Source organism: Crocuta crocuta, unplaced genomic scaffold, assembly GCF_008692635.1.
Source record: "Crocuta crocuta isolate KB4526 unplaced genomic scaffold, BGI_CrCroc_1.0 scaffold31, whole genome shotgun sequence".
Lineage (NCBI taxonomy): Eukaryota > Metazoa > Chordata > Mammalia > Carnivora > Hyaenidae > Crocuta > Crocuta crocuta.
This window is the reverse complement of record NW_027528362.1, coordinates 8,858,828-8,884,392: the sequence shown is the minus strand read 5'-3', so window position 1 is coordinate 8,884,392 and position 25,565 is coordinate 8,858,828. Positions and strand designations below refer to the sequence as shown.

The 25,565-nt window shown below is 40.6% G+C and overlaps 1 long non-coding RNA gene across 1 annotated transcript; it reads right to left on the bottom strand.

Moving 5' to 3' along the window:
- Positions 1-1,127: 1,127 nt before the first annotated feature.
- Positions 1,128-22,862, bottom strand: LOC144223275 (uncharacterized). The gene is made up of 4 exons (XR_013332641.1): positions 22,801-22,862; positions 22,086-22,217; positions 3,909-4,040; positions 1,128-1,428 (listed from the first exon to the last, which is right to left on the bottom strand). It is a non-coding gene; the product is annotated as an uncharacterized LOC144223275 (long non-coding RNA).
- Between the last annotated feature and the right edge of the window lie 2,703 nt (positions 22,863-25,565).

Here is a 25,565-nt window from a genome sequence, read left to right as displayed (position 1 = left end):
GTTTTATTATTTGGCCCTAGGACATCCATTGTGCTTTCTACATAATGAACTCTTTCGTTTCTGTCTCTCTCCCTTTGTCTCTCTCTCTCTCTCTCTGACAAACACACTGAATAGTTAAATGTATCTGTAAGTGATTAAATGGATAAAATATATAGTTATACCTGAGGGCTATAGTAAAACCTAAGGATATGCCTAGACTTGTCAAAAAGCCCTGAAATTGGGTAAAAATATTTGAAGTAAAATTTAAGATTTCCTACAACCCAAGACTCCAAGGTATTTATAGAGCAGAAGTGATTAAATGTGTGCACTTCATGCCATGTATAAAATATCTATGGCGGTGTGATGTGGGATACCCTAAATGGGAAATAGTCCAAATGTCCATCAGTAGTAGAATGATGAATCAATCGAACAGAATTCTACATGGCGAGAAAAATGAAGGAACTATGGGATGCCTATTTGGAGTTCAGTATGAGGCAAGAGAGTCAGACACTTAACCAGCTGTGCCACGCAGGTGCCCCAGCAGTGATTTTTAAGGTGCTAAAATGTGATTTATAACTCATTTGGGAAATAAGAGATATATTTAATGACACTTTTCGGTGCATCGTTCATATATAAAAATGTTGAATAAAAATTTGAAGGCACCTTAGGAATTGTAGTGAAGGAGTGGTTGTGACCATTTAGAGATGACAAAGACATTTTAGGGCCACATTTTAAGGGCAGAGTAGTTTATCAAAGGAAAGAGCAGTACAGCTAACAGAGTAAAGAAAGACCCTGGTGAGTGCAGAGAACTGTGAACAACTCATGGGTCATTCATTGGTGGATGAATGTTTCTATCTTGAACCTGGTGGGATAGTAGTGTACTAAGAAAAAGACAAATGAACAGTGGAGATCTACTTGAGGGAAAAGAACATGAGTAGTTAGTGCATGCACAGGTTGAAATGCATATGGGAAACCAAGGGGGGGGATTTTTTGTAGGTAGTCACATGTGTGAGCTTGAAACTCGTTGCACATACTAGACCAAAGACTGGTTCTCCATAGTCATTGCACATTAGGAAACCTTTAAAATTAGAAGGAAAAAAAAACCCCGCAGGCCACACTTCCTATCAATTAAATAAAAATTGTGCATATGATATGGACATGATTTTATTTATTTTTTTATTAATAAAAAAAGACCTCCCAAGTTATTGTAAGGTGCACTCAACTTTGGGGACCACTGGTCTGCAGTTCATAGTGTGATGGTGTTGGATCATCTGCATGTAGATTATAGTTGAAAACACAGAAATGAATGAGGTCATCCAGGATCTGTATATCACAGCCTCCCATCTTCCCTCTGCTTTCCAGACCAGCCCGTGTCACTACATCGGGACCATAATACTGCCGAGTGGATCGTGTCAGTGGGCTCTCCCACACTCTGGCTCTTTGCAGTGTCTGTCAATGGGAGATTTTGAGAAAAATCAGGAGACGGAAGGAAGGTGAAAACATTTATTTCCTGAGCTCCTTCTCTACTGGGTCAGTGAGTCATTGAAGATGGACTATAGTTCTCTCTTAAAGACCATACCTCTCTTTGGGAGTCTCTATACCCTCTCATTTCTGGACTCTTTCAGAACTAAGAGTGCTGAGGTCCCCCTCCGGATGCTAGCCCTGTTGATCTCTCTAAGTCCTGGCTACCCTTTTGTAGATAGAACCTTTTCCACGTGTCTCATTAATTTAAAGCTGTGGAAGTTTGCCACCTGTTTCATGCTATGCCCTCGGCTGACCAGGGAGCATAAGACAGGTGTGGGCTAAAGATGGTGTCAAAGGGAATGATGCTCTTCACAGGATGAGTAAAGGAAGAGAGAGAAAAGGGGAGCCAAGTGATGAGGAGGCCCAGTGAGGGTGTTGGTGATAGAGTCAGAAGGCTTAGAGAGTTTAAGCGTAAGGAAAGAAAAACGTCCATCACGCTGGTCATGGGAGGCTGCTTCCCGATGAGTTTGTGGTGTGCAGACAGCAAAAACCAGGTGACAGGAGACCAGGGCATGAAAGCAGGTGGAGAAGTGAAGACGAGTTATTTGCATTTGATGACAGGAGGGAGAAAGAGTTGGGAGTGCATTAAAGAGACTTATTTATTGATATTGCCAAAACTCTTAATGAAAACTATGTTCTCTCTCCAGTGGGCATGACAGAATATGAATAACTCTATTGGGGTGTGTACAATATACATAATTTGTCTCATAGGATTGGATTTTTGTCAGCACCTCAAGAAAAAACACCAAGGAGTTAGGTCTTGCTTTAAAAAATGCACAAAATCGTGAGGCGCCTGGGTGGCTCAGTTGGTTAAGCGTCAGACTTCGGCTTAGGTAATGATCTCATCGTTCATGAGTTCGAGCACTGCGTCTGGCTCTGTGCTGACAGCTCAGAGCCTGGAGCTGCTTCAGGTTCTGTGTCTCCCTCTCTCTCTGCCCCTCCCCTGCTTGTGCTCTCTGTCAAAAATGAATAAATGTTAAAAAAAAATTTTGAAAATGAGCAAAGTCATAAAAAGACAAAATACAGAAGAGGTACAAATAAAGCCCATCCTGTGCCACCTATTCCAAAGCGAGTCCTGGATCAGTCAAGTCAGCAGCGACCTGCACCTCTGGACATCCTTCGCCCCCCTGTCTCCCCTTCTCCCTGAAGACATTTGCTAAGGTGGACTTTCTCTGGAAGGGTGTCTTAGGAAACTACCCTAAAATCTTGTGTTTTACAGATGATCGTCATTAGGTCACTCACAGTGTCTCCTTTAGGACAGGAACTCTGAAAATCATGCCCTTTAGTATTCAGGGCAGATTGCTTTCATTTCAAGTCAGCTAGCTTGCTTTTTACACAAGGACGGTGCTTTCGGAGACTGCTTATACTTTCCAGTTACCCCTCACTGCCAAAGCTTCAAGTTGACCTTGAAGGTCCCTGTTAGGAAGGGCACTAACTTCTGAGGCAAATTTTGTGGATTAGCTTTGTTTCTGGCTTTTTACTTCATAAAAAATTCAATTTACTTACCTCAGTTTCATGATTTAAAAAACAAACTTATTTTGCTTCTTTTCCCATGAAGCAAAATTATTTTTTTTTCTGTTTTTAAGAAAAGGCTCAATCTAAAGGGGTAAATAAATAAACCTAATGATATAAAAGGGCATGAAAACTGAAGTACTAGATGCTGGTTCCTGGTTTTGTGTTTGGAGCTGTGGGCTATTTCCCCCCGCTTGTTTGCCCTGTGATTACTTTCTACTCAGTCACAGCACAGTTACACCTGAGCCTGTGAAGTGATCTCCATCAGCACGTGAAGGGGAGAACTGGCTGTTTCCTTGATTTAAATTCATCCATCACAGCAGTCAGTCTTGACAATTCAGCCCACTGGTTTGTCCACATTTATGAAATTAACTGACCTATTGCCAAATCCCTCCCCTCTTCTTATTTCTTTTGTTTCAGAGGATTCCAAAAGAAAGAAAAAGGAAATGAAGAAAGAGAGAAGGAGGGAAAGAAGGAAAGTGGGAAAGAAGGAAGGTGGGAAGGGAGGAAGGAAAGAAGGAAAGAAGGTGGGAAGGAAGGAAGGAAGGAAATCAAGATTGATTTAACTTTTTGATTCAGCTTACAGATAGCACTGAAGGTCTTGGCAAAAAAGGAATGTAGAATTATCTGAAACTTTGCTATTTGTCTTTTGTTTGTTTGTTGTTTGTTGTTTGTTGTTTGTTTTTTTGCCATGGACTCTGTCCTTAGTCCATATGCTTTGTAAATGAACTGTTACCATAATGTGCAGTGTGTAAGAGTATAGGCTCTGGGAATAAAACTAAAGCCTGTGTGTGTGTGAGAGAGAGAGAGAGAGAGTGTTCCATTGATTCTTCATGATGATGATTTGCTCTTAACAAAGAACACATATATAAGGTCATATAACATGGATATACCATTAATCCAGTTGAAGATGACACTGACACCATTAGGTCAGGCGTGAGGAGTTGTCTGAGATGGACAGGGACCCAGGAGGCTGGCAGGCCATGGAATGCCGTAATCAGCTATAGGCACACATAGATTCATCACTGTCAGGAAAGATTTTGCCACTGTCAGTGAAAGACTTTGAAATGGGGGAAAGAAAGGATAAGAAAACAAAACAGCTTCCCATCTATGGCAGCATAATCTTCCAGGTTATCTCTTGTTGTGTTTGAAACTAAGTAGAAAGGAACTTCATAAGTTGTAGATAAATGACAACAGTTAAAGTCTCCTCTGTCCATAGAAATGCAGATGAATTTTAAAAATAATCTATATTTATTTTTGAGAGATAGAGAGCACCAGTGGGGGTGGGACAGAGAGAGAGGGAGACACAGAATCCGAAGCAGCTCCAGGCTCTGAGCTGTCAGCACAGAGCCTGATGCGGGGCTTGAACCCACCAAATGAGAAATCATGACCTGAGCTGAAGTCGGACGCTTAACCGATTGAGCCCCCAGGGGCCCCAGATGAATTCTGTCTCAAGAAGGGACACTGGTTTCTGGACATGCAAACCCCCCCCCCCGAAAAAAGCCAGTTTTGCATTTATTTTTAAATTCATTTCAGCATTTCTAATTTCCCTATCCAATAGAGGAAAAATACTTTTCTCTTCTGTCATCTGTGTTTTTGGCTAGGGCCCCCTGTAATGGATGATTCACAGGAAAAAACCACACAAACTAGTCTAATAACCTGTCTACCTCCTGTATATATGGAAGACACTCAGGAAAACACCGAGTAATTCCCTGATGGCCCAGATCATCACCTTAAACACTCTGCAGTTAAAGACAGATCTTGGAGGTTGGGGTCAGTGTTAATGGGAGGTCACCAGGAGAAGCACAGGAAATTGAGATAAGGGGTCAGGTTGTTTGAAGACCTAAGTCATTGCCATCTCCATTGATAAGAGTGTTTAGAGATTGAATCAAGCCTCTCTTCCTGGTACAGAGAAGGAGACACACTTATTAATAGAGATTTCCCATATAACTGGAAGTATTACTTAACAAATATTCTGTACCTCTACCCTATTTTCAGAGATTTTCCTGTGCTTGTAGTCTCAAGAATAATCAGCCTGAAACAATCAATATGCCAAAAAACGTATATTGTGGGGTAGGAAATTCTCCTTTTCACTTATATGTGGGTGTTTCACGGTTAGAATTTCACTTCTGACCAATGGTCGCATCTTACTAGTTTCCTCATGAATTATCAAGTTAAACAACATATTTGGCGTGCTCTTTGGATACATGTATGGATTTCGTGATACTGCATTTAAAAAAAAATATTCTTGAACATCAACACATTTTCTTTTCAATAATGCTCCTCTTTGTACTTCTTAAATATCATGTTTTAGGGTGGCTTAAAAGCATTGCAGCAGAGATTTATTTTAACCATCATTTTATCTGTTCTTTAGTTATGAGTGATTTATTGTTAAGAATAAATGGAGCCAATTATATATATCTATTATAAAACGATGCATTGAAAATATAGCATTTAGTGACTCAGTGGATGGTTTTTCCATCATTTGTAATTTATAAACCAATGGCATTATAAGGAAACAAAAAACTGCAAGGACAATTAGTGGCTGGTGGTGCTGAAGAGACACACTTAAGGAAGAAATCTGGGTGGGGGCATGTGGCTAGATGAAGGCAAAGCTTCAGTGAAACAACTAATTTTTACAAGTATCAGCACATTAAGACTAGGCTTTCTGGGGAGATTGTTGGAAATTTCCTTGAGAAGTGGCTGTCTTATTTTAATCAAATGATATGCAGTGCATTTGAAACTGAGATATATTTGTGCCTGAGATTATAGGAACATAATGGTGTAGGAATTCATGGAACGCCATCCCTAGCGTCCATATTCAACCCAACTAAGAAGGATGCAGAAACATGCATTTATTCTGTTGCTCAAGTGCCTGATTAAGGAATTCCACAGACCCATCAACAAGGCAGACAAGGGCTTAACAACAATCCTATTTATTTGTTCTTATAATATTAACAATGTCTATAACGTCGGTCCAATCAGATTCAAGGTCTAAATGACAAGACTTTGATTTTTTTCAAATACTTTTATTTATTTCTAGGAGAGAGAGACAGCATGAGCAGGGGAGGGTCAGAGAGAGAGGGAGTCACAGACTGAAACAGGCTCCAGGCTCTGAGCTGGCAGTCAGCACAGAGCCCGACGCGGGGCTCGAACCCACGAACTGCGAGATCATGACCTAAGCGAAAGTCGGACGCTTAACCGACTAAGCCACCCAGGCGCCCCAAGACTTTGATTTTTGACAGACCTTTGTGGCCCACAGAGTATGGTCATTGTTTTCATTGAATTAGTTCTTTTGGTTAAAAAAGAGGAGGTGATTTTACATAAAAATTGGAATTTCCAGCATCTGTTTAGAAATTGTAAGATTTCCCAGTTCTGGTCCATATGTTCCCATGGTGATGCCATGTACAGAGGCCTCCTTTCTTTCTTTCTTTCTTTCTTTCTTTCTTTCTTTCTTTCTTTCTTTCTTTCTTTCTTTCTTTCTTTTTCTTTCTTTCTTTCTTCTTTCTTTCCTTCCTTCCTTCCTTCCTTCTTTAATTTTTTTAAATGTTTATATAATTTTGAGAGAGAATGACAGGAGTGGGGGAGGAGCAGGGAAAGAGGGAGACACAGAATCTGAAGCAGCTCCAGGTTCTGAGCCGGCAACACAGAGCCCGACACGGGGCTTGAACCCACGAACTGTGAGACAATGACATGAGTCGAAGTCGGACACTTAACCGACTGAGCTGCCCAGGTGTCCCAGAGGTGATTTTTCTAAGGCTGGGCCTGGTATGTCCACAGCCCTGTCCCTGGACTGACATTGACCATATGACATTTCTAATTATTGACTTGGGCTGTTGTTTTTCTTATGGTTAAGAGAAAAGTGAAATATTGTTGGTACCCATGTCTCTGCCAAAAGGGAAAATCTGAAGAACAGACTTAGATGGCCGCACAGAATAAATGGGAAAAGGGATGCATGATGTAGTTTTATGAATAGGAAAATAAATTCCAATAGAATTGTTTTTAAATCTACTAGAATGAATGGTGCTGCAGCCAAATGCCTCAAAACACTTTGGCGGTAATAAGTCTCTCCCTTCCCCTGGGGCAATGGATTTGGCCTTTCCTGGTTGAGGACAAAACTCCATGCTTGAGACCTCTTTCCGTGGTTTCAGTTCATTTGCATTTTTAAAGTTTATTTATTTTGAGAGAGAGAGTAAAAGAGCTTGGGAGGTACAGAGAGAGAGAAAGAGAGAGGGAAGGAGGGAGAGAGAATCCGAAGCAGGTTCTGCGCTGTCAGTACAGAGCCCAACGTGGGGCTGGAACTTATGAACCGTGAAATCATGACGTGAGGCGAAACCAAGAGATGCACAACTGACTGAGCCACCCAAGCATCCTCAAAATTATTTCCTTAATGCCTAACATCTCAGTGACATTTTATAGGATCAGAATATAAATACAGGAACAATTGTAGTGTAAACGTCCAAGAGATGTTTAAGGTGCCACTGTGATGATGTCTCTTGAACTTTATCAACCAAAGTCACCTTGAATATCCCCCAGGACAGAGACCCCAGTAACTTGTGGGCAGTTCATTTCACTAATGTGCATTTGTGGTTGTTATAAAATCATTTTTATATTCATCTGAATCAACTGATCTATGTTCCGCACACTAGAACAACACAAACTTACTATTTTAATTCCTGTGTAATCGCCCTTTCCATTTTTGAAAGCAATTACTGTGGCTCCTGGATTTTTCTTTTCCTGCCTGTTCTTCCCCATGTGATGGCAGTTGCAATCTACTCACAGTAAACACTTCTCCAAAGATTATATAAACCACAGAGATTCAGCTCTGGTTATTGTGAAGACACAAATTCATGATCAGAAATGCAGTTTAACTTCTTAGAACCCACAGCCGGCACTTGGAAGCCCCAACTGGGTACCTTTCCAGACTCTCTTTTGTGTTTCCCTTGACTTTTATCCACAACCCGTTCCAAAAGCCCTGGGCATTATTGTGGCTTTAGTCTCTCAGAGGCACCAGGAGCAGTTAACCCTTTATCTTTTTTGAAAGTGGGCCCTCCTTTTGGAGACGGTAATACCACAATTTTCTTGTTTTCCTTCTACAGTTCTGACTATTCCTGCTTTGTCTCCTTGGAGACATGTTAATGAGGGAAGAAGTAAGATGTTATAACCAGCTCCATGAGAATTTGACATACAGAGATATATATCCTCTGGGGGGGGTAGATAGGGTGCATTTATAGTGTTATGAACAGTAGTTATTGGCACACCAATGGAAGGAAACATTTGCATTATTAACACTTTGTGGTAACTTAAGCTCTGCCTCTGCTGAATTGTAGGACAACCAAAGATGCAGGTTCCCATAGAGTCAGATGATCATTCAGAGGTTCTGGGCTAATTCCCAGCATGTTACTGAGAGAACACCCAGCAATTTCTACTGCCCGTTTCCTGAGCTTCTCCACTCTGTCGAAGTTAATCTCCGAAGGATTCTTGATCACTAGACAAACCTTGCTAGATTTGACTTGATTATTTACATAGAGGCAGCCGAATTTAAATTAACCATATGGGCATCCTTGAGTTTGCTTTGGAGATTAAAATCAATTAATTATTGAGCTGTTCCTAAGGCCAAGAAGGAATGTAGCATTTTCATGGGAACGAAAATGGGAGTTTTCATGAGGAATCCTGGATTGAAATTCTAAAGGCTTTTGTGATTTGCTGTTCCAAAGCTGGAAAACCAAAGCAGACTTAGCCTGCATTTCTGGTGCATTAGAATGAATTCCTCAAATTAGCTAAGGTTTGTGATGTGCCAGGAAGTGGCCCTTGTGACCACATGAGAACCTGGAAGCCTGGTACCTGAATGCTTTTCCAGGAAAGGCTCTGAGGCTTTGGTGCTGCCCATAAAGTCAGCCATGTTACTTAACAGGGCTAGTGGGCCTGATTAAATGAGAGTCATTTCAAATATGGCATGCCAAGTGAGGCGTTGGTTGCGCAAATTGTCCAATTACATCCCAGTAAAATGGAAGATAGATTCTTAGAGAACTTTGCAAATATCCACAGAGCATTTCCATGAAACCTGAGGAGGCTCAGTGAAGTTTCAGACTTGTGAGGAGTTAGTAAGAATCAGATGCCTTTAAAAATGGTTTATATCATCTTCAAATGCAGAGCTTACAAAATTGGGGGTTAGATTTGCTTCCGAAGAGGGGAGGGCCTTTGTTATATATGATTTAAAACATGGACATAACAGTAGCAATATTCTCCCAAACTTTCCTTTCCCTTATTAGGCCCCACCTACAGAATTTATACTTGTTCTATGGATTTCCCCTTCCATGAAGGAAGTCTACTTTGGGATCCTCAGGTGTCCTGGAAAGCCTGGTTTACTGCTATGGTCTTAGAATTATAAAGCACTGTTGTAACCAAACCAAGTTTGATAGGAGCTTGTGCCTTGGTGACTCACAGATCAACTACCTTGGTGCTGTCGCACGGAGGAAACTTTATGTGCAGCAAATAAAGAGGTCACCGGGAATAACTTCCAACACCATGACTCTCTGAGCAGAGGTGAATGGCTTTCTCTTATTTAGGGTTATGATGAACATTTAGATAGAGCAGACTTGCCATCGGACATAGAGGTGGGCAAGCACTTTAACGAAACATGCGGATATATACATTGTATGTTGGGTGAATGAGACTTGGGCTCCTCCTTGGACAGAGATTTTCATATTATAATGATGTAAAGGTAATGGTCAGTCACTTCAAGGGTTGCTTCATGGTCCATCTGTGCAGGTGTGAGTTGGGGGTTAAGTGCAAGCTGGCCTGGCTGCTCTTGGCCTCCAGAACTCTTGATCTTGGCCATTGCTGTTGCTTGAGGGGTAGTTTCGTTTTCCATCACCGGAACTTATGCCCCTCAGGTCTTTTGTCTGAATCAAGAGATGAGCTACAAAGAAAAACTCAAGGAAAAAATGTGGAACAGAGGTCAGTGAGCACAGATAGGTGGGCAGTAAAGGTCAGATCTGGGTGTCCAGCTGGTGACAATGGACCATTTGGATCATCTAGAAGCCTATATACAAGAGAAGTATCAATAATTAAAAGTCCCTGGGTATAGACTTTTCCATGAGGCTCTGAGAGTGAGGATCTGTTTTAGTGAAGACATAAACACTGGTGTTAGGCTTATATCAGAGCCTTCAGGTACATAGTGGTGTAAAAAGAAACTACCGGGGCGCCTGGGTGGCTTAGTCGGTTAAGCGTCTGACTTTCGCTTGGGTCATGATCTCGCGGTTCGTGGGTTCGAGCCCCATGTCGGGCTCTGTGCTGACTGCCAGCTCAGAGCCTGGAGTCTGTTTCAGAGTCCGTGATTCCCTCTCTCTCTGACCCTCCCCTGCTCACGCTGTCTCTCTCTCTCTCTCTCTCTCCTAGAAATAAATAAAAACATTTAAAAAAAAAAGAAAGAAACTACCTATGGATTGCAAAAACTGAGTGCCTGTAGGTAATTTATTATAATAGCTAATAATGTCAGAATGGAGGAAAGGGGGATTCTCTACTGGGGTACACCACACAACTATTTTATAAGGGTTTGGTAATGTTTCCTTGAAGCTAAGAATGTATCATGGATAGCCAGAGAATTGGCAAATCTCTAGAGTCTTCCCATAAATTGTATGCTTTCTCAAATATTTATGTTAATAATTGTTACGGGCAAAGTTATGTCCTCCCCGAAGTTCATATGCTTCAGATATAACCTCCAATGTGGTTGTGTTTGGAGATCGGGTCATTAAGGGGGTTATCAAGGATAAACAAGATCATAAGGTTGGGGTCCTGATGTAATGACTGGCGTCCTTACGAGAAGAGAGACCTCAGGAATGTGCATGCATACACACAAAGGCCCTTCTGAGCGCACAGTGAGAAGGTGGCCTTCGGCAAGCTAAGGAGAAAGGTCTCACCAGACCCCAACCTTGCCAACACCTTGATGTTGGACTTCTTGTCTCCAGATTTCGAGGAAACATGTTTCTACTATTTAAGCCATCCAGCCTGTGGTACTTTGTTATGGCCGCCTAAGCAGGTTAATACCCTAATAGTCGCCTGCTTAAACTTTATCTGGTGACACTGTAGCACCTCCTTGGATTGAAAAACTTTTCCCAGGCAGCTCTTCCTACAGTGTTGAGGCAAGTTAAGAAATACGGAGTATGTCAAACCAAATTATTCCTACTGTCTTTCTTTTTATGAGATAAAGAACACATCTTTGTGATTACCCAGTGACCCCTAAGATTAGTTTTAAGTATAAGAGATATACAAAATTTTGTTTTTCCATAATTTAGGATATAGTCTTAGAGAGGCATAATCTAATGAATGTATAGCAGAACCCAAATTAGTCTGCCCAAAGCAGAACACATCACTGAGACATCAAGTGTGCAGCAGGGAGAGGGTTTATTCATGAGGCAGCCAAACCAGGAGAAAGGCAGGCAGGCCTCAGGTCCCCACCCCCAACGTGGGAGAGAACAAGGTTTTTATAATCAGAGGGGTGGGGATTGCATACATACTGATAAAAGGGCAGGAGAACCTAGGACCATTTATAAGGAAAGAAGGGGCATGTGCATTGAGGAAACATACATGGTGCACACTTTCCGTGTTCACGTGTGGGGGTGGGGGCTTCACATTAGAATGAGACACGATCCAGCCCCTGATGCCAGGATGAGAGAACCAAGTCTAAAAATAATATATTACTTTAATTTGCCAAAGATTTGTTCAGTTTTATGAATGTGGAATCTTAAAATGTTTCTGAAGTCCATGTTTTAATTTTTTTAGTGTTTATTTATTTTAGAAAAAGAAAGTATGAGAGGGCTCTGTACAGAGAGGAAGAGAGAGAGAAAGAGAAAGAGAGGAAATCCCAGGAAGACTCCAAACTCTTGGTGCCGAGCCAGACATGGGACTCGATCCCACAAATTGTGAGATCATGACCTGAGCTGAAATCAAGAGTTAGTTGCCCAATTGACTGAGCCATCCAGGTGCCCTGTGAAGTATACATTTTAATTTTTTTTCAATCTAGTCTGTTTAAATTATTAGAAGTTCATTTTTTGAATTTTCCTTGAAGTTTGGGAATAATAGTTACATTGAGTGCTCATTTGTCTTGATAAGCTAATTGGAATGGTTTTTAAAAAAAAATTAGGAGAAAGGAAAATATTTCATATTCACAAGAAGTCAAGCTGTTGTTTCATCACAGACACGAGGTTAGAGAGCTCATAATTTCATTCAACTACTTCAGCCACAGGCCAAAAATACAGGCAAAGATACAAAAATTTATTAGTCCACATCAAAGAGCTGTGTTATTTCCCAATGCATATGAAATCCTTAGTTGACTTGAGCTCACACATAGAAAAATAGACAGTAGACCTACTAAGTGAAATTATCTTTCATCTTTCACTCAAAAAAAGAGGAGTTCTATAGAGATACTCAAATTAGCAGATCATAAAGCCAAATTCCTAATTGTTTTCTCCAGTAAGGAATACATGACCAGGCAAGTAGTAGCCAGGGACAAAACAAAACATAAAGTTAGTAGGAAAAAAAAAGTAGGCAAGAAACAGGGTTAGTAAAGTGAAAACTCTTATTGCCACTTGTGATCCTCTGTGGGAATCAGGAGCCTCAGTTCAAGACTGGTTTAAACCAGCCATCAGCTACATTCTCTAGCAGCTACACTTAACTGGCTTTTGTTAAGTTCTCAGCTGAGCCTTTTTTGATGATCTACCTCTATACCTGTTAATACATAATTTTCAAAAAGGTAAAGTCATGATTCTCAAATTTAAAATAAACACACCCAAATTTTATTTAACTTACCAATTAATGAGGGAATCAGTAAGATGTTGAAATCAGCTCGCACAAATTTATATTTTCAACTCCCACCTCCACTGACCCAAACCCTTTCAACGATTGCTTATTTGACATTCTGTCTGGATGTCTTAAATGCCTCTTGTAATCTACTGTGTCCCAAAGGGAATTCATGATTTTCCTTCACAGACCTTGTCCTGTTTCCTCTGCTTCTGACTGTAGTTCACCTTGTCAGATTGCTTATGCCAGAAATCTAAGACCAATACTTGAACACTCCTTCCGATACCTGTGTGTGTCATCAGGTCCATTCTGTTACAGCGTTTGTGGATTTTTTCCAAATATCCCCCACTTTTGTCTCCTATTATCAAAACCACCTTGGCTGATACTCTCCACTATAATCTCTGTTTCACAAATAAAATTTCACACGGCTTAAGGGTTAGCGTCTTTTCTGCTCATTGCCTTTGCTACCTTGAGCATCCTTTTATCCATCCAGATCATTTCTCATATATTAGCCACAATGATACTTGCCAAGCGTAGATCTGGTAATTTATTCCACTACTTAAAGCCTTTGATGATTCCTCATTGTTGTTAGGTAAGACCCCAACCCTCTGCCTGGCCTGCAAGGCTCTCTGATTCTTCTGCCCCTTACCTTTCTCTTCTCTTCATTGTCATTGTGAACCAGGCTCCTGCCCTTTTTGGCTCAACCTTCACTAATCTCTTTACGTGTCTTTCACTGTCTTCCCATTGCCGGAACTTGCAGGTGCTCTTTCCTTGTAATGTTTTTTCTAACTCTCTCACTAGGGTTCATAGCTATAATCATTCAAGTTCATCTCATTTCTTATGTTGTCAGGGCTCTCTTCCTTGAGTGCTAAGATAAGGCCAGATACCACCTGCCTCCCATGGCACTTAAAAACCATTGTAATCTTACACTGTCTTGCAAAAATGTGAGTGTTTTCTCAATTGCTCTGTAAGTTTCAGCCATGTTCATTTCTATATCTCCTATTACTAGAGAACAGTGTATAGTGAGCACAGTTGTGTATTTACTGAATTCCTGAAATGTCTTTTATGCTCACTCTTCTGCGTAAGATGGTGGGAACAATAATATCACCCTTCATACAAATATTTTTGGGGAATTATTCGAGAATGCATTCAAACATTCCTTGAGTTCGGCTCAAGGATTTCCATACCTCCTGTTCAGATTTCCTTCAGTCTCCTGGATACTATTCATTTGGGCCTCTAGAGCATTAGCCGCTTTAAAAAAATCTCTGACTTTTGCTGTTACCTGACTATCACATCAGTTAGGACTAGATTCACTCCTCGGTAACAGAAAAGTGTTGTGGTGGTGGATTAAACACAGAGTATTTCTTTATCTTGTGCAACAAGAAATATGGGGTAAACAGGCAAGATCTTAGCAGCAAGAAAGTAGAGCCCTTGTAACTTCCTGTAAGGAGGGGTTAGCACCTCTGGGTGGGGAAACAAGACAGAGAGGAAGTGGCCTCAATAAACTCTGGCTTTCCTAAGGAGGAGGGAATACCAAGTTTGTAGCCTTCACGGTCTCCATGGCAGAGACCGACAAGGCAGTAGGGAAGGAAAGAGAAGGTGGATCCATCCCCTGCAAGTGTCTGCTCTGCAGATCTGGGTCCCTGGTCTTGTTTACTGTGAAGCCAAATGGCCGTGCCACCCATGCAGCAGGGTGTGCCACCGGCTCCCCATCTTGGTGACGCGTGAGAAGTTAGTTTTGCCTTAATTGTTATGAATATACCATTGCAGATCACCATCTTGCACAGTTCTGGGAAATGAATGTTGCTTCCTTTTGGTACAGAGCCAGACCATCTGAAAGACTGTCTCTTGTGGACAAATACCAATTTGGAGCTGGTGTGAAGTAAGCATTTTCAGCAACAAAAGAAATACCTCTCATTTTTGAACTGCATAGGCAACTCTTAGTATTATTATTATTTTTGAATTCTGAAACTGCAGCTTGACAAGAGAGAGAAAAATATTTTCTTTTTTGAAGGCTGCCAAGAAGAAAGGCTATTCTCATTTGTAAAATAAGAAGAGATGATATGTTAAAATAAGCACACTGTGACCTTAGTTTTGAGCCCAACACTCTCTAGAAAAAAACACTTCTTTTAAAGTGAAGGGAAGTTACGAGAGGCCCCAGATGAAGCCATTTGTACTAAGCTCCAAGTCACCAAATGGAGACTTAATGGCTACCTTAGTTACAGTCCTGCCTTCCCAGGAATGGAATCTTCCCTGACTCCGTCTGGAATTACCTAATCAGCACTAGCAGGTAGATAGACCCCAGCCATCTCCTAAATAGGAAGGCGACCTTGCCACACAGAATGAGCTGTCTCTGCTAGAATGGGATCTCCTCGCCCCACCCCTTCTACCTGTGAAAGTCCTTCGTTTTACACAGCTCTTCAGAGCTCCTTTCTGTTTGCTTCGATGGGGATAAACCATCGATCCTTAATAGTTACATTACATCTTTAAGAGTTAGTTAAAATTTACTCCGCTAATTTTTTTTTAAACAGATCTGGCACTCCTAAAGGGGCTGGAAGCTTCTCCCGCCCTCACTTTTCCTACCTTGCCAACTCTATTATCTGAAGCTATGATACTCCATTCAAATTCACTGTATTATTTTCATTTTTGTAATAACACAATATGAACAGCAGACTCTGTAAACCTTAGAAAAACCAAGACAACAAAGTACAAAATATTTATTATGGAGCCAAGTTGTCACTTGGTACTCATTATGCTGCTGCAAATAAACCAGAATCATTGGGTCAATGTGGCCATTTTGTTATTCATCAGTGTTTCATATAGACTGACTGAATGTTTGACTATTGCGGTAAGAGTAGAATAATGAGAAAAGGTGCCTGAAAATCACTTTCTTCAGTTCCTTTTCCCTATAATTTTCCTCTTTCACAGATACGCCACTTTGCTTATTTTTATTTTGTAAAAATAAACATTAAGTTTTGAGTATACATTTACAGAAAAGTCAGAACAAGAATGCAGAATGCTCTCACACCCAGCCTGGCTTCTGCTTTTATTAACATCCTACATCAGTATGGCACACTTGTTCTAATGAGTGAGCCCGTATCGATATATCATTTTTAACAAAAGTCCATGTTTTATTTAGATTTCCTTAAACTTTTACCTAATATATTTTTTGTTGCTATTGTTTTAGGACTGTATTCCGGATACCATAGAACTTTTGATCATCTTCTGTCATTAGGCTATTCTTGGCCATGACGGTTCCTGAAATTTTTCTTATTTTTTGTCTTATTTGTTTATGTTGAGAGAGAGAAAGAGAGAGAGAGTGCAAGCGAGAGCCCATGAGTTGGGGGGCGGGGGGAGCAGAGAAGGTGGCAGAGAGAATCCCAAGCAGGCTCTTAGCGTTAGCATAGAGCCCCATATAGGGCTTGAACTCATGAACCCTGAGATAATGACCTGAGCTGAAATCAGGAGTTGCACCCTTACCCGACTGAGCCACGGAGTCACCTCTTTCTTGTTTCCTATGACCAACAGTTCTGAGGAGTATTGGTCAGGTTTTTGTTTTGTTTTGTTTTGTTTTGCTAGAATGTCGCTTTCTGGAGATTTTTTTGTATGTTTTCATCACTGTTAGATTAGGCTTAGGCTTTTTAGGAAGGAATATCACAGAGGCAAAGTACCGTGTTCATCGCCTCATATCACAGGTGCGTATCATGGACGCGGCTTACAACCACCAATGTTAACATTAATCACCCAGTGCAGGAAGTGTTGGTCACGTGTCACCAATGTTACTGTTTTCCATTTCCAGTCTGCAATTTTTAGAAGAAAGTCACTCTGAATACACACTCATGCCTAAGGAGTGGAAAATTATGCTCCATGTTCTTGAAAACAAGGCATCAATATAAATGATTTGAATTTCATCTTGATGAGAGATTTATCCTTTCTCCCCCATTTATTTACTTATTCGGTCATATTATTATAAGTAAAAATATATGACTTACATTAATGTGGATTCATGGATATTTATTTTAAACTGTGGGATATAATCCAATCCCACTGTATTTATTTTTGGTCAAATTGTCACAGCTTTGGCCATTTTGGCTCTTTTGGCTGGCTGCTGTGTCCTCTTGATGTTACTGTGAATTTTCGGAGCACATTCTCTTTCTGACACTTCAGCATGCTCCAGGCTTGTTCTATATATTGCCGATCCCAGCTGTGTCTCCACGTTTTTGATAAAAGCATAATGTCATAAATCTGCTATTGCAGTATCATACAAAATAGTTTCACTCCCTCTGCCCCTAATCCCTTATTCTCTCTCATTTCCATGGAACCCATTGCAACTATCAATCAGTTATCATCTCTTTTGTCTTTCCATAATGTCATAAAAATGGGATCATACAGTATGTAGCCTTTTCAGACTGGCTTCTTTCATTTGGTAATATTAATTTAATATTCATCTATATATGTGTATGGGTTAATAGCTCTTTTTTTTTTTCATCACTGAATAATATCCCATTGCATGGATGTACCACTCTTTATCCATTTACCTGTTTAAGAGCATCTCAGTTGTTTCCACTTTTGAGTGATTATGAATAAAGCCACTATAAGTAATTGTTGGCTGGCTTTTGTGTGGACATGAGTTTTCAAATAATATGGTTAAATGCTTAGTAATATGGTTGCGGGATTGTATGGTAAGGATTTGCTTTGGTTTGTAAGGAACTGCCCATCTGTCTTCTAAAGCAAATGTATCATTTTGAGCTCTTATCAGAAGTTCATGAGAGTTTCAGTTACTCCACAACCTTGCCAGAATTCATAGTCTCAGGTTTTTTTTTTTTTAGACATTTAATGTGTAGTGATTATTTCATTGTCTTAATTTGCATTTTCTGTTGGCAAATAATGATTTATTTGTATGCTTCTTTTACAAATTTGTTTATCTTTTTGGCAAAGTTCTCTTCAGAAATTATGCCCATTTTTTGGGGCGCCTGGGTGGCTCAGTTGGTTAAGCGTCCGACTTCATCTCAGGTCATGATCTCATGGTTTGTGGGTTCGAGCCCTGCATCGGGCTCTGCGCTGACAGCTCAGGGCCTGGAGCCTGCCTCAGATTCTGAGTCCCCTCTCTCTCTGACCCTCCCCTGCTCACACTGTCTCTCTCTTCCTCAGAAATAAATTTTAAAAAAAGAAAGAAATTATGCCCATTTTAAAAGACTGTGTCTCTTGGTGGATTTTAGAAATTGTTTGTATATTTTACATATAAGTCTTTTATTAGATATGTGTTTTGCAGTATTTTCTCCCAGTCTGTGACTTGTCTTTATTCTCTGAGCAGTGTCTTTCTCAGAGGGTTTTTGGTTTTATTAAAGTCCAACATATTTTTGCTTTGATTGTGCTAGTGGTGTTGTATTTAACTCTCATCACTAAATCACAATGATTTCCTTCTGTGTTTTTTCTGAATGTTTTATAGCTTGCATCTTACATATGTTGTGATCTACTTTGAGTTCATTTCTGTGTAAGGTCTAAGGTTTTTTCTTATTTGTTTGTCCTACTTTGGCATGTGGATGTCCAATGAATCCGATATCATTTGTTGAAAACTCTGTCCTTTCTTCTTTCAATCATCTTTACCCCGTTGTCAAAGACCAGTTGACTATATTTGTATGTATTGATATCTGGGTCTGTGCTCTGTTCCATTGATCCCAGTGTTTGTCCTGTGGCTAATACAGTTCTGTCTTCATTATGGTAGCTTTACAGTAAATCTTGAAATTGGGTAATATGAGCCCTTGGACTATCTTCTTCCTCTTCCTCTTCTTTTTCTTCTTCCTCTTCTTCTTCTTGTATATTGTACTGCTTAATCTAGATATTTTGCCATTTATATAAACTTTAGAGCTGATTTGTTGGAGTGCCTGGGTGGTTCAATTGGTTAAGCGTCCGACTCTTGATTTCAGATCAGGTCATGATCCCACGGTTCATGGGACAGAGCCTGGGGTTGGGCTGTGTGCTGACAGCATGGAGCCTGCTTATAATCCCCTCTCTCCCCCTCTCTCTGCCCCTCTTCTGCTCATTCTATGCTCTCTTTCAAAATCAATAAATAAACTTAAAACAAAAAGAATTGATTTGTTGATATCTGAAAAATAGCTTACCAGGATTTTTACTGAGATCACAATGAATGTATAGATAAAACGGTAAAGAATTGACATTTTAAAAATGTGGATCCTGGGGCACCTGGGTGGCTCAGTCGGTTGTGCGTCCAACTTTGGCTCAGGTCATGATCTCACTATTAGTGGGTTCGAGCCCCTCATCGGGCTATGTGCTGACAACTCAGAGCCTAGAGCCTGTCTTCGGATTCTGTGTCTCCCTCTCTCTCTGCCCCTCCCCCACTCATGCTGTGTTTCTCTCTGTCTCAATAACAATAAACATTAAAAAAATTAATGTAAATCCTTCTAATCGATGAACATGGAATATATCTCCATTTACTTAGATCTTTTTTGTTTTATTTTATCAGTGTTTTATGTACATACAAATTATACCATATATAAATCATGTACACATTTTGTTAGATTTATATCTAAATATTTCCTTTACTATATGCTATTTATTATACATGGTGGGGTTTATTTAATTTCAAGTTTCGGTCTTCATCTCTCATAAGTAAGAAGGCAGTGAGCTTTTTAATATCAGTGAACCCCACAGCCTTGCTATGCATACTCGTATTTCTGCATAAGCAGGTCGTGGTTGTGTCTGTGTGGATGAGGTGGCATTTGATCCTGTAACCTCAGCTCTTTGACGCATCCCAGAAGATTCAGTGAATTTTCTTATTAGGGCAGGAGTGAGGAAGCCCTAGGTTTCCCATGTCAGGGTATAAACTGAAGGTTCTCACATCCTGCTTCTAAAATTTCTTACTGCTTTCCTACTCCTATATGTTTTGTTAATGTTTGTCCTTGAAGTTTTAATTGTTTATCTCTATGTAATAGGAAATCAACAGAGGCAGATGGTAACCAAATACAAATGATAATTATTAGAGTTCTAAAGACCATTGTGAATCTACCCAACAACAACAAAAAAATGGATGTCAGTNACTGAAGGTTCTCACATCCTGCTTCTAAAATTTCTTACTGCTTTCCTACTCCTATATGTTTTGTTAATGTTTGTCCTTGAAGTTTTAATTGTTTATCTCTATGTAATAGGAAATCGACAGAGGCATTTGGAAGCAACTCTTCATTTAAACAATTAGGGGCATTCCATTTCTTTCTTTCTTTCTTTTTCTTTCTTTCTTTTTTTTTTTGTATGAAGTTCAGTATGAAGTTCTTTGAACACGAGGAAAATATTTCCTGTCAACTTCTGAGCTATTCGTGCTTTTAGAGTAGAAACACAGCAGGGGATCAATGGAAGATATATTTGAAAAAGAAAAAAAGGGGGGTTGTGGGCCACATTTAACGTAGGACACTTAGGCATGCACACAGGCATGCTAAAGTGATTAGCGCCTCAGTCGAGCTCGCACGAGGAGGACAAAGAGCGGCTCCCAGAGGGGACAGTGGCTGCTCGGCCTGCCATTGATACTTCTCTTCCATGTGGGCTGGAACGTCAAGTTCTGCTGAAAAGGATCGCCCATCTGCACGTAAGCCGCATGACTAGAACACATGTATTTCCACGCAGAATCCGTCCGGAGCCACAGATGCTGTGGGACAGCAGGAAGGACTGACTTCAAGATGAGAATGAAACGGGGCCAATCTTCAACCCTGCAAGCCACACAGCATTCTCCCCTCCAAGTTTTATTTAAGGCCACTCTGGGCACTTTGCTGCCTTGGGGTCCCATTTTAGCCCTTGGGAGAGAAGGGGCATCAAAACGTGTGCATGTGGGGCAAGAATGTGTGTGTGTGTGTGTGTGTGTGTGTGTGTGTGTGTGTGTGTGTGTGGCTATGTTATAACAAAGCAATATCATTTAGAGATTTAATAACTCTCATGAAACTTGCTGTACCCCTCATAATTTTCACGTGTGCATAATTTACCCTATTGTATTCATTATTACTCCATTTAACCCTAATGATTTTGTTTGTAGATCTACAAAGAAATCAAGTAAACAGAGGCGCCTGGATGGCTCAGTCTGTTAAGCATCCAACTTGGGCTCAGGTCATGATCCGATGGTTTGTGGGTTCGAGTCCCACACTGAGCTCTGTGCTGACAGCTCAGAGCCTAAGCTTGCTTCTAATTCTGTGTCTCCCTCCCTATATCCCTTTCCCACTCATGCTCTGTCTCTCTTTCTCTCTTTCAAAAATAAATAAACATTAAAAAAATTTTTAAAAAGAAGTCATAATAAACAACACAAATCATGTAAGATCCAGTAATTCTACATCAATAGAATAGCTAACTGGAGCTACTCTGATTTAATTACCTATTCTAAATGATCAAACTACTGTAGTTATAAATCCTTTGATGGGCAAAGTTGTTGTCTTTATGCATTATTTATTTAAATAAATATACTTCATTTTAAATAATACTTTATATTTATTTAAATAAATATGGCTTAAAGTATATCTTAATACATTGTCATGATATATTCCGTAAATATTATTTCACGGATTCCACAGCATAAGAGACTTTTTCTACTCCTTCCCTCTGTTAACTGTGAAATGTTATGTCACGCTGGGAGCCCAAGCTCTGAAGTGGTGACAGACACCATCCAAACAATAGCAGAATCCTCCTGTGTCTGAGAGCCATGATTACAGAGTGACTTTTCTATCTGAGTGAGTCATGATCATAGCAAAACAATGGACCATCTTGTGGTTTGTCTGAAAGAAGGCGACTGCGATAGAGTAAAAAAAGAACTCCCGATCTGAGATCGGAGGAGCCGGTTAAGTTTAAGTTTAGCCATCTGTTGGTTAAATGCCCTATTCTTGGTTTCGGCTCAGGTCATAATCTCACAGTTCATGGGTTCAAACCCCACACTGTGCTCAGTGCTGATGGATCACAGCCTTCTTGGGACTCTCTCTCCCTCTCTCTCTCTGCCCCTTTCTTGTTCTCTCTCTCTCTCTCTCTCTCTCAGAATAAATAAACTTAAACCATTTAAATCTAGCCTTTACTATTAATATATATATTAATATATATATATATTTTTGTTACTTGTCTGTTGCTGTATAACAAATGATCCCCAGACTTAGTGTCTTAAATGACAGATGTGTGTCATCTCTCACAGGTTCTGTGGTTCTGGAATTTGGAAGTGGCTTAGGTGGGTGGTTTTGTTTTGGGATCTCCCATCAGGTGGCATTTGAGCTGGAGGCTGGGTCTTTTACCGTATGAAGGTCGTCCACATAGAACAGTGGTTTCCCAAATGTCTCATTCGCAGGTTGTTGGGAGGAAGAATCTGTTCTTCACCGTCACCTTGATGTTCTGCACACCTAGCAGTTGGCTTTCCAGAAACTGAGCTGTGCAAGGAAGAACAAGAGGCAAACCACAATGCCTTTTATGACCTAGTCTTAAAGTCACACATCATCAATTCTACATATCCCATTAATTAGAAGGAAGTCACTAAGGTCAGCTACTCTCCAGTGTAGAAGTAGGTCTGTATTAGCATTGGACATGAGGAGTGACACAGTGTATATGGGTGTATATATATATATATATATATTTTTTTTAAGTGTTTGTTTATTTAGAGAGAGAGAGAAAGAGAGTGTGTGCACTTGCTTGACCAGGGGAGAGGCAGAGAGAAAGGGAGAGAGAATCCCAAGCAGGCTCCACGCTGTTAGCACAGAGCCTGATGCAGGGCTCCATCTCCCAGTTCGTGAGATCACAACCTGACCTGAAATCAGTAGACACCTAACCAACTGAGCCACCCAGGCACCCCCATATGGGTGTATTTTAAACCACAACAGGAGCTATATGATCTTGAGTAATATAGCCTCTCTGAACATCAGTTTCCATCACAAATGAAAATAACAGTATATACCAAGGAGACTCATTGAGGTAATTAAACAGGATGACGCACATGGCACATTTTGTACACGTTACCTGCTTTATGAATATAAGATATAAGCAGATGCCAATATCAGTGCACCATCAATGTTGTTTTCTCATGGACTTGATAGATGTTGAAGACATCTTGTATAATGACCCCCACGTTGGGCAGGTGAAGGAAATGTGTAAATCTAGACTGTCATTGTATACAACACCCTTGGCTACTGTAACCACGGAGAACAATTGTTTTCTAATGAAGACTTAATTTCCAGAGAATAAGGGACAGTTAAAAAATCAGAGTCATTTATTTTTTCAGTGGCTTCATTGAATTGTGTTGTTTTCCACACATGACAAGAGGTGGGCGACAGGCAGGCGATGCGAGGCTGGCTCAGTGGCTGCGGCTCTGCGGGCATCAGGGACTCGGGCTGTCTGGGCAGTGCTGTCCCACCTTGTCCCCTGTTACCTTATGCTGCTGTCCTTGAAAAGTGAGCCTGCCTGCCAGGTACATGCAAGAGGGACAGAGGACAAAGAGGGTGTGCCCAGGATGCCTTGTTTTGTTTTTATTTTTCTTTAGTGTTTATTTATTTTGAAAGAGAGAGAGAGAGCACAAACAGTGGAGGAACAGAGAGAGAGAGAGGGAGAGAGAATCCCAAGCAGGGTCAGTGATGGCAGTGCAGAGTCCTACACATGGCTCGAACCCATGAACCGTGAGATCAAGACCTGAGCCAAGAGTCGGACCCTTAACAGACTGAGCCACCCAGGCACCCCTGAAGATGCCTTGTTTTTGTGTTTTTGAGGCTCTACTTTTCATAAATTTAGACTTACGGAAAAGTTGTAAACGTAGAGATTTCCTGTATCCCCTTTTTCCCAGCTTCACTTGATGTTAGCATCCTCTACAACAATAGCGTATTTAGGGAGATCTGGAAATTACCATTGACTAATATTATTGCTAATTTCTATTCATAACACTATAACTGACTGTTGTAACTAATACTTCTACTATTAGCTCTTAGTACCATTACTTATTTATTAATAATGGCATGGCATTCATAACATAAAATAATATATGGTCATATATGATGTAAAATACAGTAATATAGGATATTAATAGTGATCTTGCTACTATGTTCAATTAATGATTCTACTGACTAGTTTACAGACCTTCTTGCAGTTTCCCAGTTTGGCCACTAATGTTTTCCAGTTCCAGACTCTGTGAAGCCAGTATTTGCTGTCTCTCCCTGTTTTCCAATCCGTCCCCACCTCACTCTTGTCTTTTGTCACCTAGAACCTTCCAGAGAGTCCTGGTTAGTTATTTTGTAGAACATCCCTCACTTGGGCTTTTTCTGATGTTTTCGCACGATTAGATGGAGCTTATACATATTTCCAAAAATACCGTCGAGGTGACGTGATGCTTTTCTCCTCAAGTGATCTCAGGTGCATGAGGTATAAATCTGAACCCCTGGGTTTTGATGGCATCTGCCGTGTCCATCTCCTGTACCACTGAGGCCCCGTGATGAGAAAAGCACAACTATTTTTAATGTTGTAATTTAGAAGTATCTTCTGGAGAGGTACTTTGAGTCTATGGAAATATCCTGTGTTTCATCATACATGTGCCCACTAATCTTAGCATCAATAGATGGCTTTTGCCTGTCACCACTGCTTCTGTAGTGTTGGTTTAATTTGATGAGTTCCATAGTGACATATAAGTGAATCAGTGAGAAACCACAGTAATCAAATCTGTAGCTTAATATGGAAATGTGAAGGTCTATTTTGCAAAAGAGAGAAAAAAAAAACAGGTTGGGACAATTTGGTTTCCTAAGGAGAACAAAAGGACGTATTTTGAATTTCCAATCATACGGACGGTATTCCGGAATCGTCCTCTAAATATGAAAACAACCAAGTCTGTTCACAGCAGGAAGAGCTACCGAGTATGCTTGCAAAATCCAAAGAAGATACCAAAGTCATGTGGCTCAGTTCTCTGCCCGGCCCAGTAAATCTACAGAGAAATGATTACATTGCTATAGACATGGTTCTTTAACAGGAAGAGATGGAGGGTAGAGTGGGTAGAATCCATCACGGTGGGGATTCAGTTTCTTATTTTCACTACGAGAGGAGAAGTCTATGATTCTATTCATTCTGTATCAACCATCACATTTTTTTACAGTCAGATGACTAGGGTTTTCATTACTTATTGGCAGATGAATTTAATTAGAGAAGTGAGCTCTGCGACTGAAACTATGGAAGCTGCCAAAGAACGTCCGCGACATGCTCTGGGGCCCGAAGGTAGAGTTCATGGCCTGCCTTTTGGTGCAGAAGTTTGTCGACATTTGAGGGGCGCCTGGGGGGCTCAGTCGGTTAAGCGTCTGACTTAGGCTCAGGTCAAGATCTTATGGTTCGTGGGTTCAAGCCCCACATCGGGCTCTGTGCTGACAGCTCAGAGCTTGGAGCCTGCTTCAGATTCTGTGTCTCCCTCTCTCTCTGACCCTCCCCTGCTCATTCTGTCTTTCTCTCTCTCTCTCAAAAATAAATAAAACATTTAAAAAAAGAAGTTTGTCAGCATTTGAGAAACAACCTAGCAGCATCCATAAAGAGGGCTTAAGCAAACCAATTAACGCTGGTGGTGTTAATTCTACATGGATTAGCACCATAGCTATTTCGTAAAATAGAAAAGATCTGTCACACCCATGTGAGCCCAAAGACTTTTATATCCGTCCAAGATCAGATGGGTCTGCGATGAAGGGCTATCACGTCAGTGACACTGGCGAGGAGAAATGAATGGCTTCTGAATCAATCAGAGAATCCAGTTCTGCTCTTAGACC